This window comes from Falco cherrug, chromosome 1, assembly GCF_023634085.1.
Source record: "Falco cherrug isolate bFalChe1 chromosome 1, bFalChe1.pri, whole genome shotgun sequence".
Classification (NCBI taxonomy): domain Eukaryota; kingdom Metazoa; phylum Chordata; class Aves; order Falconiformes; family Falconidae; genus Falco; species Falco cherrug.
This window is the reverse complement of record NC_073697.1, coordinates 19309323-19324488: the sequence shown is the minus strand read 5'-3', so window position 1 is coordinate 19324488 and position 15166 is coordinate 19309323. Positions and strand designations below refer to the sequence as shown.

At 42.1% G+C, this 15166-nt stretch overlaps 1 protein-coding gene across 1 annotated transcript in view; it reads right to left on the bottom strand.

Moving 5' to 3' along the window:
* The window catches only part of MTNR1A (melatonin receptor 1A), a 56908-nt gene extending 42303 nt beyond the window's left edge, over positions 1–14605 (bottom strand). The window contains exons 1-2 of the mRNA XM_055700791.1: positions 14142–14605; positions 9226–9408 (exon numbers count right to left, since the gene is read on the bottom strand). The gene's annotated coding sequence lies outside the window, so the exon portion shown is untranslated. The remainder of the gene's footprint in view (positions 1–9225; positions 9409–14141) is intronic.
* Positions 14606–15166: the final 561 nt, after the last annotated feature.

The window sequence follows — 15166 nt, the reverse complement described above, 5'->3', positions numbered from 1 at the left end:
AAAGTAAACCTTGTGTAAATTTTTCCCTTAACATCATTGTACATGTCTCAAAGAAATGTCAACAAATATATAAACAATATGGGTCAAAATAAAACAGACTGCATTCAATTCCAGGTAATATCTGATTTTCTTGGAAAATACTTCCAAGGTTATTACTCCAGTTGAAAAAAATTGATCTTAAAGTCATATTCTTATTTCAGTTTGTACGGAAGGGAATCAAAGAGGTCACCCTAGTCCTTTTTCTTCTTCAAAGATATGATTAACTCTGCCTATGGCATTCCTCTGCATAACTGCCTAATTTATCTGTATCTTAAATCAGCATGTGATCTAATATCTTGCTTGTCCTGGACTAATTTTTTACACTGTCCAAGTTTCATTTACAAAGTATTACAGACTCTTACAGAACTTTGCAGGCTCTGAAAACTGAGCATCTGTAAGATGCTTTGGCATCTGTGATACCTTCAGTTCCAAAGCCAAAGGCCTCGTGTCCAATTTGGCTTGGCCAGAACACCCTCCAGCGAATACACAGGTCCTTAAAGAGTCACTATTTTTAACTACACTGAGTCCGTATTTTTCTAATACTAGAATTTTGAAAACTCTTATAGGATTGGAATTTTTTGTTCCAAACTTAGAAAGGCCTCACTCTTCTTATTTCATTACACATTTCCATCACCTATTTTTTGGTGTCAATAGTTTGCATAATGTATATACTATTACTGCTCAAAGGGCTTTACAGTTTATCAAAGAAAAGAGTTTAGACCCAAATGACAGTTAGCTGCAGAAGTCATTGGTGACAAAGGAAACTTGCAGTGATTTTTTTTCTGGATTCACAAAACTAGCAAATGAGAATTTCAGGTGACTGTGAGTTTCAGGTTCAAAACTATTCTACCACTTGCTCCACTTAACTGAGACTAATTTCAAGACTCACCTTTTTCCACAGCCCTTCCTCTCAGAACAGTGCCAGTATACCATGAAATTCTGAAGACAGTGCTGACTCTTTAAATTAAGTAAACTGCCTGGACAATTAACAAAGCATTAGGTACTGTTTTAAACAGCGTAACTCCAAGCAGACTGTTTTCCAGTGGCAACAACCCAAACAAGAACTTGAAACAGCAAGAAGTGAAGAACACTGGTCCTGGTCAGTAAATCTAAGACACTTGCAGAGCAATACTGTAACTCAGAGGATTCAAATTTATTTTCTTCTCTACTTACTATGAAATTCTTATCTTTTGAAATTGTTTTGACTGAGGTTATGTTATTGCTGCACATTCTTTCAGATACTACTAGTGGTCATTATTAACTGTAATGCTATCAAGCCTATCTACCTACACAGAAAAGATTTACCTTCACAGGTGAACATTCCTAATATTTCACAATGATTTGTAAACTGAGGGGATTTGGTGTTGGGGCAAAATAAGCATTAAGTGCTAAAGTGTAATTTTTGAAGTCATTGTTTCCTCAGTACAGTCAATAGTTTAAAATGACACAGGGTTTGAGGGAGAAAATACATGTAGAAAAAAAAAATGCCTAGGGACTGCAAAAAGCAATAAACGCAAATGGATTTAGTTATTTTCTACACTGACAGCTTGAAAATCATGACATAAAGCAAGATCTATGAGGGGATCTAATGAAATTAATTAATTATAAGCTTTGGCTAGGAACAAATATGGAAGGAAAGTCACGACAGATAAAAGGACCAAAAAAAAAGCGAACAATATTAAAAGCAAAAGTCCCAGGGAGAACAAGAAATAGAGGTCACATGTACACAGTGCTCAGAAATTTAATATTCAATATATTGTCACAGACTGAAAGAAAAAGGTCACTTCTGAACTTTGAGCATGGATATACAGTCAACGGAGCCTACAAAGGACTGGGAAGATGGTTCTGGAAGACAGTAAGGAAAAGGGCAACTGACGCCCTTTCGTTAGAACTTCAATAGATTTTTTTTAAGTCTGATCTTCTGAAGGAGCACAGATAACAACATTTGAGAATTTGCTGCCATTTGTTGTTGAAGAGCTGGAAAAACAACGTAAAGCTGCTTGAAAACTCCAGAGAAATAAAGGGCAAAAGAAAAAGACAAGATTAACTATACCCACTTCCATTTATTATTCAGTACTTCGGAACATGCTGTATAACACGCAGTTTTGTTTTAGTTATGAGTAGCAAAATGTTTCATTCTGCTTGTCAGATAACGAGCAGGTAGGAGAACTGAATCAAATGGATTCTCTTAATACTGCAATCTAAAACGGTCAGAAACCTGGTGAAATCAAGATGTCCTGAACAAAAGAGCAAGTCCTTCTGGAAAGCCCCCTTGTGACAAGGATTATGATGGGATCTAGTACCATGCATGTCCACCTTTCACGGATGGTACAGAGGTATCCTTGAAATAGCTGTACTGTTTCTGCATGGTGGCTGAGGAGAGTTCCAAGTTGGAGCTAAGTTAAATAATTAATGTCAGGGCAAGTAAGTCTGGGTACTTATCAAAATCAGGATACTTACCAAACGACACTAACTGCAAAAAAAACTCAACCGAAAATGTTCTGGGCCTGAAGGGTCCAACTTCTTTTCCAGGATCAACAGAAATAATAGAAAACAAGAAAGCATGAGACAACACAGCACCATTTTGAGACTGCTAGCCAAATGACCCCCTGTGGACTAAAAATCACCTGGAATGACTGACAGGTTGCAGTAAGGCCCTTGCTGCCCCACCTGTAACAGCTGTAATCACTGGCTGGGTGTCGGTCTTTTAATCCTGAGAGCCATCTCTGGTAGGACAGACAGACAGCAGCCCTAAGCAACCATCTAGACACATGTGCAAAGAGAGCAGTAGCTTACTTCTGATAACTCCACACACCTGTGACAGGAAGGGTGGTTTTAGGGTTACTGCCTAATTAGTGCCCTACTACAGCTGACATTAACCCAACTTTCCCAGTTACACTGCATTCCCAACTTGTCAGCTCATCTGACTCTTTTCTTACCTCAGTAGTTTCTGAACATAGAAGGCATAACATTATATATATATATTATATATATAACGTACTAAAAATGACCATTTTTTAATGTTTCTAGAAAAAGTAGTTGGTCACATACTACATTTGTACTTATCACATGAATATGTAGAAATGCTCCTACAAAATAAATTCTTAAAACAATGTTAATAAATATGTCTTCCGAATGGGTTTTAGCTTAAATTAAACATATACCGGAGCTGCCACCCAGTGTTACTACTGGAAATTCCATTTACCTCATTGGAATACCTTATAAGAGAGTAGACCAAAAAACGACACAAGCAAGTTCATAATTTGGAGATTTATTTGCAAAATAAGCAAGTTTCATGTCTTGGAGTAAGCAAACATTCTGTGCAGTCATCACTAGGAATGGTCAGCAATTCAAAAAAACAAACAGGTAAATCTCTGTGAAATTTTAATCTGATCAAGAAAGTTTTCTGAGTAAATATGGGGACAGGAGATAATACAAATATCTGAATGTAAGCAAAAGATGTTAGAATCAATACACCGCTTTGGTGGTAGTCTGTGAAGTTCTCTGCACAAGAAAGATGTGCACAGGCAGCTACACTCCATTAAGAACTCTGGCAGCAAAGCCCTGTCACTGCAATAGCTTGAGAAGAGTAAAAGAGAAGACCTACTAGAAAAGCTTACAATGAAGGGATGCATCACTCTTGGGACAAATGGGATACCCCAGTACAAAACAAGCACCGACAACAAGCAGATTGCAAACTCTACATCCACTAGGTTGCTTCAACTGAGCTCATTAGCTTCTTTTTTTGGCATTCATACTTCTGCATTTACATGTTTGTCAGATTCAGCCACATCTTCAGAGCACATTTTAGATAATGATTGCTGCAAGCAGTATTAACAAGCCGCAAGTGCAAGATTTGTACAACTGTATAATCTCCCCTAGGTTGTCACTAAGTGTGCATTAGAAATTCTTACCAGGAATAACTGCAAAAGCAGCACTCAGCCTCCATTTAAAATGCTAGGATATGTAACACCCCTAAGAACAGCGCAGCATCTTGGTATTCTATTATTACAGAATGTATAAAAAACAGCTTTCACAGAATATGTAATTGATGCTATAAGGGAGAGACCCAAGTCATTAACAACTCGAAAACAAGCGCCTCTCAAACAAAACCTGACAGATCTACCCTCAAAGGAAAAATGCAGGGAAAAAAGAAGAAAAATCTTCAGCAGCAAACAATTTAACAACGATAGTTTAAAGTTAATCTTCAATACAGGAGCGGTCATCTTCATGTCATCTTCAGCATAACGCCCAGTGAGTATGGATAGGCCAAAGAAAAACTGCAAATACATGATGAACAGCAGTGCAATGAATTCCTAGGAATGTCCAAAAATAATTTACAATCTTATCAGGCACTGCAGAGATTCCCAGTAGTGGGACACACTGAATTGGCAAAAGAAAAAGGAATCTGAAGAGCTGCAAAAACCAGGAGTAGGATGTACACAAATTTCTAAGAGAAGCTGCCAAAGAAATGGCCAATTATTTGCTAAAAACAATGTTTAAAAACCTCTGCTGCAAGAAAGCGCAAGAAAATCTGACTGCATTTTGAGCTCTACATTAGGTATTTAATATATGCTAAGATTCGGTTCTGCTGTCTTCTCCATACTTACCAGTATACAGAGGAGACGAAAAGCTGTTTTGCCCAGCCTGGTGAGGATTACTGTGTTAACTCTGTAGTCCTAGATGCTTACATGCAGAATAGTTAGAACGAGCTCGGCCAGTGAAAGCTGTGTTTATGTGACACTCAGCGATAGAAATCCCTCTGGGAGCTGTGTCAGTAGGAACATGGAAACTGCTCTAATTTATACCATGAACTACACCTACGACCTGTATCTAGGTAGAAGAAAGATAAGGAAACATTACTGTCCTTCCTTCCTGTCAGACAACTGAATATTGTTCTCCTACATATGAACTATTCTCATTTCTAGACAGAGTGTGTATATTCGCAAGCAATATACAAAAATGAGTCACAATGTGCCAGTAGATGCTGCATCAGGGAAAAAAAGGAAAATGAAAAGATACTTTCTGCAAAAATACCCAGTTACTGGAAAGGTTTCTAGATGTATCTGTATGTGTAAATTCATAAAAACAAAGTATACCCCAAAATGCAACAACCTTTGGTATGAGTACCTTCCACAACATGGTAAAAACCAGTAGGATTTACGTATGCATTAATATAAATGTGTTTCTGTATATCCCCAAAACAAGACACAAATCCATAGCAACAGGTGTTGAAATGTGTCACATCATCAGGAAGGGAGAGTAAGATGGGTTTATGAGGCACTGCACAGGTTCTTAACAGCACAGTTCTTTAGACAAGAAAAAAATCAAAAGGAGAGCTGAAAAGACACTGGTTGAAGATAGTCAGGTTGAAATAAGAAATTTCCAAAGGAACATCATACACATACAAGATGATGTCATATTTCACAACAGAACCACCAGACAATCTGTACAATGAGGCTATAGCAGCAAAACTCCAATTCTGAAATTTATTCTGCTTAATGAATGTATTAAAGAACTATGAGTTCCTAGAAAGCAGAAGACAAAGATAACAAGGATAAACTGATGAGATCTGACCAGACAACTTTAGTACAAGCAAACTGCTCTTGACCTAAGTAACACAATTTCCATTTGTTAAACTAGAAAAATGAACACCCCCCACAAAAAAAAAAAAACCCACACCCACCCACAAACACACACCAAACACCAAACCCTGGAAAGGGCAGCATTCCATTAGTAGATGGTCTCTTGTGCTTTCTTTATTCCCAGGGGTGTTCTTGAAGCATCAATTCTCAGACTTAACAGCTTGCATACCTACTATACATGAAATTCTAAGTGGTTTCCCATGATGCACCCACATCAGGATACACACGTCAGGCATGCACGACCCTGATCTGTAACCAGCTTTATCACAAGGATATCAGGGATCCAACAAAAATCCTGTTCTGACTTCAAAGTTATGGTAAAGAACTCCCTGCTTACTGCACGTTGGGCTTAAGGCTGCCAGCAGTAGCAGCCTGCCTGCTCATGGGCAAGCGCTACAGCCAAAAAAGCAAAAGGAGACACACGCTGAACTTGGCAAGGGGGTTGCTACTGATTTCAGTAAAAGCAGGATTTCACTTTTAAGGGAAGGTATTTCCAGAGATTAGGTATACCCCTGGGGGCAGTGCTCTCTTGCAGAAGGGGAAGGATTATTTTCTGAGTAGACTAATGGAATTTGATATCCAGTTCTTTTGGACTAGCAAAGTGACAGCCAGGAGGCAATGCTTTTATTCTCACTCATTACAAGAACAGAGAGATGTTAAGTTATGTTAAGTAACGCTGGCACAATAGCAAAAGCATATAAACTGACAGAAAATAGATCTAGGCAGTGAGAAAACCCTTCTTGAGTTGGAATAACAAGAAAAAGAGCTATAACCTGAGGTAAAAACCAATTCTGAAAAGATCTGTTTGAGCACTTAATACACTTGGAAATTGAATGCAATGACCAAGAAGGTCCCTTTCAATGCTTTGTTCTAAGTGAACACTAATTCAGTAACAGAGATTCAGGGAACGCTCAGAGATGTAATACAGCACATTTAAACGTAGGGAAGAACCTAGGTTTTCTAAAGTTGTAATTATGTGAACCTGCATGTTAGGTGCAGATGTTACGGTACATTACAATACTCAAATCACAGAAGGCAATTACACAGCCAGAGATAATCTGACGACATACCTTTAATGTAAATAATTAGTATAATTAAGACAGAACATATTAATGCAAACACACATAAACTGTTAATAAAAAGGGGGATGGGGATGTTATTTCTTGGCCATTAATTCTTCATCCAAAATAAAACTATTCATTCACATTCATGCGAACTTTGATTCTTTATATGTCCCATATTCTCAACAATATCCAGTGTCAATCAAAATAAGTCTGTGGATGCTGTTACTTAATGGGAAAAAGAAAAAAAAAAATCTCCAAAGAGTGCTAAAGGATGATAAAAAGGCATTGCAATTCTTCATTTTATGAGTGACTTTGTGATGTTTGACTGATGGGGCAAACCATTCATATAAAGAGGTACATTCCTTTCAATGTCTCTAGCACAAAAATGTCCATACCCTAACTGTATGGGGCTAGGAAAATTCCTTCACCTCTGAAAGTGAAATAACTCCTTGTCTATGTTTGGGAGAAAGGAAGATTGACATGTCCTTACAAAATAAGGCTAAGGAATAGAAAACTGCTCAACACTCAGCCTAGAAAAAAAAAGGACCATCAAATGAAGTCCGTACTACTACCAGGGGGAAGAAACATTCATGATTCTTCCCCAAAACACAGACAAAGGTGTATCTGCTGGAATTTCTCTTTGGTGTGACTGGATACCAACTTTCAAGGCTGATCCCTGTACTCACGCCCATTCATCACCTTGGCCAATGCCTACTGAGGTGGCCATCTTGTCCGGCTAATTAACATAGTACTGCCAGTTGCAGTATAACCACACTAGGCGAACAGTCCGGTGCAGCTGAGATGGCAGACTAACAAAAGCAGTGTTACTGACTGACCTCACGCAACACCCAGCACCAAGGGAAGAGCTGACTTCTGCTAGAGTACCTCTCTGCCTGGTAACCTCTCCCTGAGGGCCAAGTAGTTTCACTAACCTTGCATCTGCACCCCAAAGGAAAAGTCAAGGTGATACAATATAAATAGGTGCTGTATTTTTAAGCATCACATGTACACATCACGTAGAATGGGGCTGCTGTAGGCTTAAATGATAAAATTACACAGCCTGCCCAACTTCACAATAAAGGTAGCTAAATAGTCTGTTTAAAGATGTGGATAGAAAAACAAAATATAATTAACCATAAACATTTCCAGCTGCTTAGTATGTATTTGAATAGGGAATTCCAGTGCTTGGTCACACACAGCAGGCTTTGAAATCAGCTGTTTCTATCCTCTTCTGTTTTAGAGGGCAGGGGGCCTAGAAGTTAGGGGAGACTAGAGGGTCCAAGTGAAGTGTTGAAGGACTGACTCAGAACTCTAGTACTGGAAAAGGAGTCATCCTCCACAATGAAGAAAACCCAACCCACCACCCTCCCCAAAACAGAGACAACCTAATTCAAGTCCCTAACTCAAGTGTAGGACTTTGAGATAATCAAGAGCTGCAATTTTTTTATGATCATCAATAAGGTAATAATTATTCTTCAAAAAGCATATACTTCCCATCTTTGCAACTTCAGCAAGGCTAAATTTTGAAAGAACACTTCTTTCATAGCAGCAGTTGTATTATAGTTTCAAGCATTAAGTACATGTGTTAAATACATGTTTATTTGTTCATTATATAAGCAAACACTACACTGTTAACCAATTGTGTTCTGTTAGCCTAAAGAATTCTTAGTAATACTTGTCCTCCTGAAAAAGCGGTTGGTAACTGTTTCTTGAGAGTGGTAAATGCAGAATTTGAGGCAGCTCAGGGATGAGAGTAGAAGAAAAAACTGCCAACAGCAAGGGTGACTAGGTTCTTACTGAGGTTGCAAAATAGAACTGTGATGCACAGCATTGCATTGACATTGCAACATTTTTATTGCCCTAGGAAAGAAAGCCTTGTTGTACAGACACTGTCGTATCAAGCACTGGATGCCTATTGTTGGTGGCATTTTCTGTCACTAAACTAGACTTGCCGATGATGTCTTATAAGATAGATATTTCATGTCTTTCTAGCATAACAAGACAGAAAAATGGATAGTGTAAAAAGAAATAGAAAAGCAGATCAGAAATTGCTAATGAAAAAATTATAGATAAAAACTAAATGAGAAAAAGCAACCCTCAAAAAATATAACCTAAAAGACACAGCAAATAGTATAGCATGTCAGTACCATTGTCTGCTGGCAGCAGCAAACCAAAAAAAGCAGTGTCTCTAAAAGCATCAGAACCTTGCAGAAAGAGTAAATAGCTAAGTTTGACAGACATATTAGTAAGAACAGACTATTAATGATTTGAAATACTCATCCCTACCTTTGGTCACTGACAGCACAGTACCATTTCAGCAGGTTTCTGAAGTAAACCTTTCATTCAGTAAAATATTCAATCAAAACCAGTCTGAGGAACAGCTTTATTTAAACTGTATTTTTATGTTCATTTCTGTTCAACAATTAGCAATGTTCAGCATCTCCACTAGACATTTTCCCTTCTCCCAGACGGCTTACCATTTTTAATACTGGAAGTTATTCATGTCTGAAACAATGTTCATTGCCATCAACATCTCAGTTTTCATCAGAACCCTGAATTTGTGCTACACCTTGATCTTCTACAAGTTATCTCCCTTGAATCAAAACCTTTGTCGGGCTACCCGTTGTCTCTCAGGGCACAAAAAGAAGTCCAAGGGTCACCTGTGACAAAAACAATGATTCTGTTAGTCTGAATTCACAACAGGAGTTTCATTTATCAGATAAAACAATCTTCAAAAGAGCACTTAACATTATCATTTTACAACTAAAAAACAAAACATCATCAAGAACAATCATATTCTGACAAGGCTGATGAGATCTCCAATATGATTATCAAAAGATAATTCCATTCTTATATTTAAAATTTATATTCTGGAAAATGCAGAGAGAGACACTCTTCAACTGGATTCTTACACTGCTCAAACCAAAACCCAGGGCCAGTTTGAAAAGCCTCCGAAGTAAAATGATTACTGATAGACTCCATCCCCCCATTCTGCAATGGCTGTAATATTTAACAAATATTTTTTTTAAAACAATACTCATAAGTAGCTGTATTCCTGAGTTCTTTCATAAGCGACTTCACTCATCTGACAGATTTTGGTCAGAGATGACTGTCGAGTTCATCATTCTTTTCAGCACTCACAAAGCTGTCTTTACGGACCTGTTCGGACCTAATGCAGCTGCAGCAGATTTAGCACGCGAGCATCGGGGTTTCCCTTTTTCATTGCCGCGTCACTCAGAAAAGCAGCCCATACACATGCTTAAGTTTAAGCACGTGTGCAGTCCTAGTGAAGTTAACTGTATCTCGCTGCTCTAAGGCCCTCTGCAATGCCAGGCTCCCTGTCTGCCTTCCTCACCAGTAAGGAAAACAAAGAGTTGTAGCAACAAAACACGGGGGCCAAGGACATGGGAAACTGGGAAAAAGTACAAAAACCCAAATGCATCTTGCACAGAAGAGAGATAGGCAAGAAGCAGATGAATGCAGCTTTCTGCCCTGATGCGGCAGGTGCTAGTTACCAGCTTGGCACCAGCCCTGAGCTATCCCAACTCCTGTCCGGTGTTAGCAGACAGGACAGGCACTGAAGAGTGAGGGTGAGACTGCTGGGGCTCTCTTCTTGCCTGCTGAAGGCTCCCTTCCAACACACGGGTCTGCTGGACGGGTAGTCAGGGCATCTTTGGAGCTCAGCACATAGAGCACCCAGGAAAAAGCAACCCACCAGGCCAAGAGAAAGTTTTCAAAAGGAAGAAAAAGAGCAAGAGGTAGTAGCACTCAAGAGAGCCTTCTTCATTGACCTTAAGAATGGTCCAGTCCTGCAATCACCAAGTACCCAAATACCCATTCCCAAAATGACAGGTGCACATTAACTGACATTTTAGCGTGACAAGCAGTAAACTAACCTCCACAGTCAAAGACTTACAACTGATCCCTCACTTTGTTCTTGATGCATTGTTTTTCTTGTTGTGGGTAACAGCAAAGGCATAAGGATACTACCAATCACTGAATTGGTGTGTAACATTACACAAATCACTTCATCACTTCAGTTTTCTGAGACTCTAATCCAATGTCAATTGTTTCAAGCAAAACCCCCACTCGTTGCAAAAAAGTACTAGTAGTTCTTTAATCCACCTTCCCCTAAGTCTAGGTATTTCATCTTTTCAGGGTGGAACTGTTGAATGACCTTATTTCTGATCTACGAATATTAGCAATGGAAAATGACACACATTGGGATGATTTACACCAAGCTTCTTTTTAAAATTACCTGTTCTCATTCCCTTCCAAATTATTCATAAAAGCGCATCAGTTTAAAGTTCAAGCTGCATGAAGGTGCTATCAAAATACAGGCATTAAAATCCTTATGCCTTGAATGTTTCCCTTGAACTTTATTTCAAAGTTAAAAGATCACAGACATCATAAACCAAGTTCAGTCTTTGCATGGGCCAGCATTAAATTGCCACTGCTCCCATCAGGACTGAATTGGTATCAGGCGCCTGTTAGATTACAAAGACACCATAAAAATAACCAGACCAGAACTATAAAACTTATTACAAGTCAAGTACATTAAATAAAAGAGGATCCTACCAGTTGCATCATCAGCTTCTGTGTCTAGAAGAGCATCTACTGAAGCCATGCTTGTGACTATGAAGGAGTCTGGAGTATCAGACACTCCTCGCTTGCTGAAACAAACTTCTTTGAGATACTGACTTCTCTGCTTTGATTTGATCAGTGTCTTTTACTAACCTTCTGACTGTCAGGAAGGTTACACCACTTGTTGAGAAGGTTTTTCTAGGCCTTCCTACTATTCCCCAATGCACTTTTTAAACCGTAAGTCCACAGGTTCAATTTGTAGTTATCTTCCAAAAATATTTATATAATAGAGAGTGGGACAGAGATGCAAGATGTTTTCCCCCACCAAATCCACCTTTTTGGTAAAGTGTTAAATACTCCTTATTTCTGTTAGTCCTCTCTTGCAAGGAAGGAAGGAAGAAAGTCTTCAGTGTGACACATTTTCTTCAGGAGGTATCTTCTGTTCCTCCCTGACCTTTTTCCAGTAGAATTTTCATCCTGTGTCCTTTTTCCTCAACAAATGTGCCAGCAAAAGGCTTAATATAGGTTGTTGTAAAACCAGAAGTTTCTTATTACAGCTCTGTAAAAAGTTGTAACTGTCTTTATAATTAGCAAGTTACAAATCAGTTGTATGCATAAATCAGATTATTTTTCAATTTAATCTCTTCCTGAATAATCTCAGTTAGTGTAGACACAACTTAGGAAGCTTTCTTCTTCATACTCTTACAATTAGGCCAGGGTTTTCTAAATGGTTATGCCTCATCATAAGTTTACTTACCTGAGCAACCTGGTTTTAAATGAATGCCAAGTTTAACAGCGGTGCTCATATAAGTAAAGTTATGTCCGTGCATAGGTTTCTGCAGGCTTAGCCAAAAACACTTTGCACACATTTCTGAAGCTTATTAAGCATGTTTTTTCCAAAGTTTCACTTTATCCACGTACTAAAAGATAAAAATCTTTACTGTGAAGAAAAAAAATGTAAAACTTCAAAAACTTGTTATTTTTTCCTCAAACAGACTATAAACTATTTCCCATCCTGCACCAAGTACCTACTTGTTTTCATTAATCCTTATTTCTGAGGGTAAAGCAGTATCTAGTTCACGTTCCAGTCTAGAACTGTTCAGAAGATCGCTCTGTTCTCCTAGCTGTAGAAGCTAAGAACTGCAGCAAACTGGCAACAGTCACCAGCCACTATGACAGAAAAGCCAAGAACAAGGAATGCTGCGAGAGCGAGCACGTGTCAGGATTCCGGGGGGATTACGCAAGATCTACAGGAGATAACACGCACACGCATAGAGCCCAATGATTCAGTTCTGTTTCCAGAAAACAGCCACCATGGTTATTTCGGACTAATTACCAGACATGTATGTATTGTAAACCCCCCACCAAAGTGCTGAAGTATCTACTTAGTGTTTAAGGGGGAGGAGAATATCACCCTTTCCCCTGGAGCTACGCCAGTAACATGCCTACCTCCACCCTTTCTCCCTCCTGAAAACCTCCCAGGGAACAAGGCTAGTCAGGTGCTGACTTGGACTTTGGGAGCCTGATCCTCCTCTGAAACAGACAGTACAGCAGCGTGTAACCCTGCCAGCTTCAGTGAATGGAATTTCTGTCAATGAAAGCAAGAGGAGAACACAGCTTTTAGAATTGCCATCAGCGGGAGCCATAGAGAGGGAAAAAAACAAAAACCCACACCATAAAATCTGTTAGTCTTCGTCCTGATCCTGTGCATTGGCATTCCGCTATAGCTGAATGAAAGTGAAACATACAACCCATTTTAATTACCTGACTTAACCTTTGCAAGTTAAGTATGCCACCAATTGCCAGAGCCCAACACTAGCTCCCTTTATCAGGCTAGCTTATAGTAAAGCCTGGGCTCAAGTTCCCCCTTGGATGAATTTTAAACTGCTAGCTAACGAACTCAGGGGAGTTACAATAATGAACCTGACAGCCAGTTGCAGTGGGGTGGGGAAGAAATAAAAGCAGCATCTCAGTCGCCACGGAGTGAAATTCTGCTTTCATTAACAACGCTGGTCTCTTCACACGCTTTTTTTTTTTTTTTCAATGAAAGATGCACAGGGTTTTGAGTACACAGATTTGGTACACGTGCGCAGCAGCTGGTCTGTCATGATAAAGCAGAATGAATCTGAAGAAGTTCCTGCCTGTCTGACCAATAATCCATGAACTAAGAAGGATTTACTCAGCAGACCATCACAAACTCTATCCTGTCAAAATTAGAGATTTATTTTAAGAACGTGCCTAAATCTGTTTTGTCTGATGTTTCCCATCGCCGAAAGACCCGGGCAGCAAGCAGGAGGCAAACAAAGAAAATGAAACAACTCTCTGGGTTTTTTCGTTTGGGGTCTTTTTTCCTGAATCCTGCCATGTCTGCAAGTTTTTATTTGCTTGATTTGCAGCTCCAACCATAGTATCCGTGACTGGAGACCTTTCTGTAACTCAAAGGAAATCCATGAGGATAACAGCATCCAGCAGACACACGCTGTATGCCGCTGCAGCATCCCCAGCGCCACGGCTGAATTTCATTCTTAAACAAGACTCCCTCGCCTCGCTCGTTTGCGAGGTGGGAACCGTCGGGAGCTAAAAATAGCACCACGATTCGGTGGCGGGCGCTAAAAATACCCTTACCCGCTCGGTCACCGGCTCGCTCGGAGAGATGCAGCCCTCGGCCACCGCCACAGCCCGTGACCCCAGCTGGGGGGAAGGCAAAGCGCGCCCGGGCAAAGTTACCCGGGCAGGGGAGGGGGACACCACGGCCCCGCGCCACCACCACCCCACCACCACCGCAGGCGGCCCCCCCGCCGCCCCTTACCCGCGTTCCGCAGCTTCTTATTGCGATAGACGGAGAGGATGACCAGCAGGTTGCCCAGCAGGTCCACCACGATGGTGAAGATGAGGATGGCAGCCAAGGTGGAGATCACCCAGGGCGGGCGGCGCTCGGGTGGCGGGTCCCGCGGCAGGACCGAGCTGTTGAGCTCGCTCCCGTTCACCCTCATCCTGCCGCCGCCGCCCGGGGCACGGCCCGCGGCGCTGCCTCCCGCGGGGCGGGGGGTCCCGGCCGCAGCCGCCCTCCACCGCGGGGCCGCCCGCCCGCCCGAGGGCGGAGCGGGGCTGGCGGCAGCGGGCGCAGCCCCCGGGGTGGCGGCGACGGCTACTACCACTCCAGCGAGGAAGTTTCCCCGAAGTGTGCATGTGCCGCGGCGGGACACTTTTATAGCCTCCCCCCCGCGCCTCCCGCCCCGCCCGCCGCCGCCGCCACCGCTGCCGCCAGGTGACACCGAGCCGCCCCCGCGCCCGCACGTGCGCTGCCGGGGGCTCCAGCTGCCGCCCGACGGCGGCGGTGGCGCGGCACCACAGCGCCCCCCCGCGGCGCCCGCCAGGCGCGGCAGCCCCATTCAGGTCCCCCCATTCATCTTCCCGGCCGCTCCATTCAGCCGCGGAGGCGCGAAGGGGATCGATGGGATCTGCCGCCTGCGGCGCGGCGCTTTGCGGCGCCCGGGCCTATTTTTAGCTTTCCTGGGCAACGCCGTCTCCTAATTAGGCGCGAGCCGAACTCCCTCCCCCACCTCCCCCGCCTTTATTTAACATCGCACCCGCCCGGCAACGTGAGCGCGGCGAGAAACCCCCCATCGGGGCGCCAGGCGGTGCTGCTATAAAAAGCTCCTCGCGAAGCCACGCGGAGGGGGGGCGTCTGAGGACCCGCGTCCCCAGGGCACCACGTGCCGCCGCTGCGAGGGGATGGCGGCGGCGCGGGGAGACAACGCGCACACATCGCCCCGGCAGCTTCCCCCTTGTTCCCCCCACCCACCACCCTGGCAGCGCGACCGAGCCGCCCGG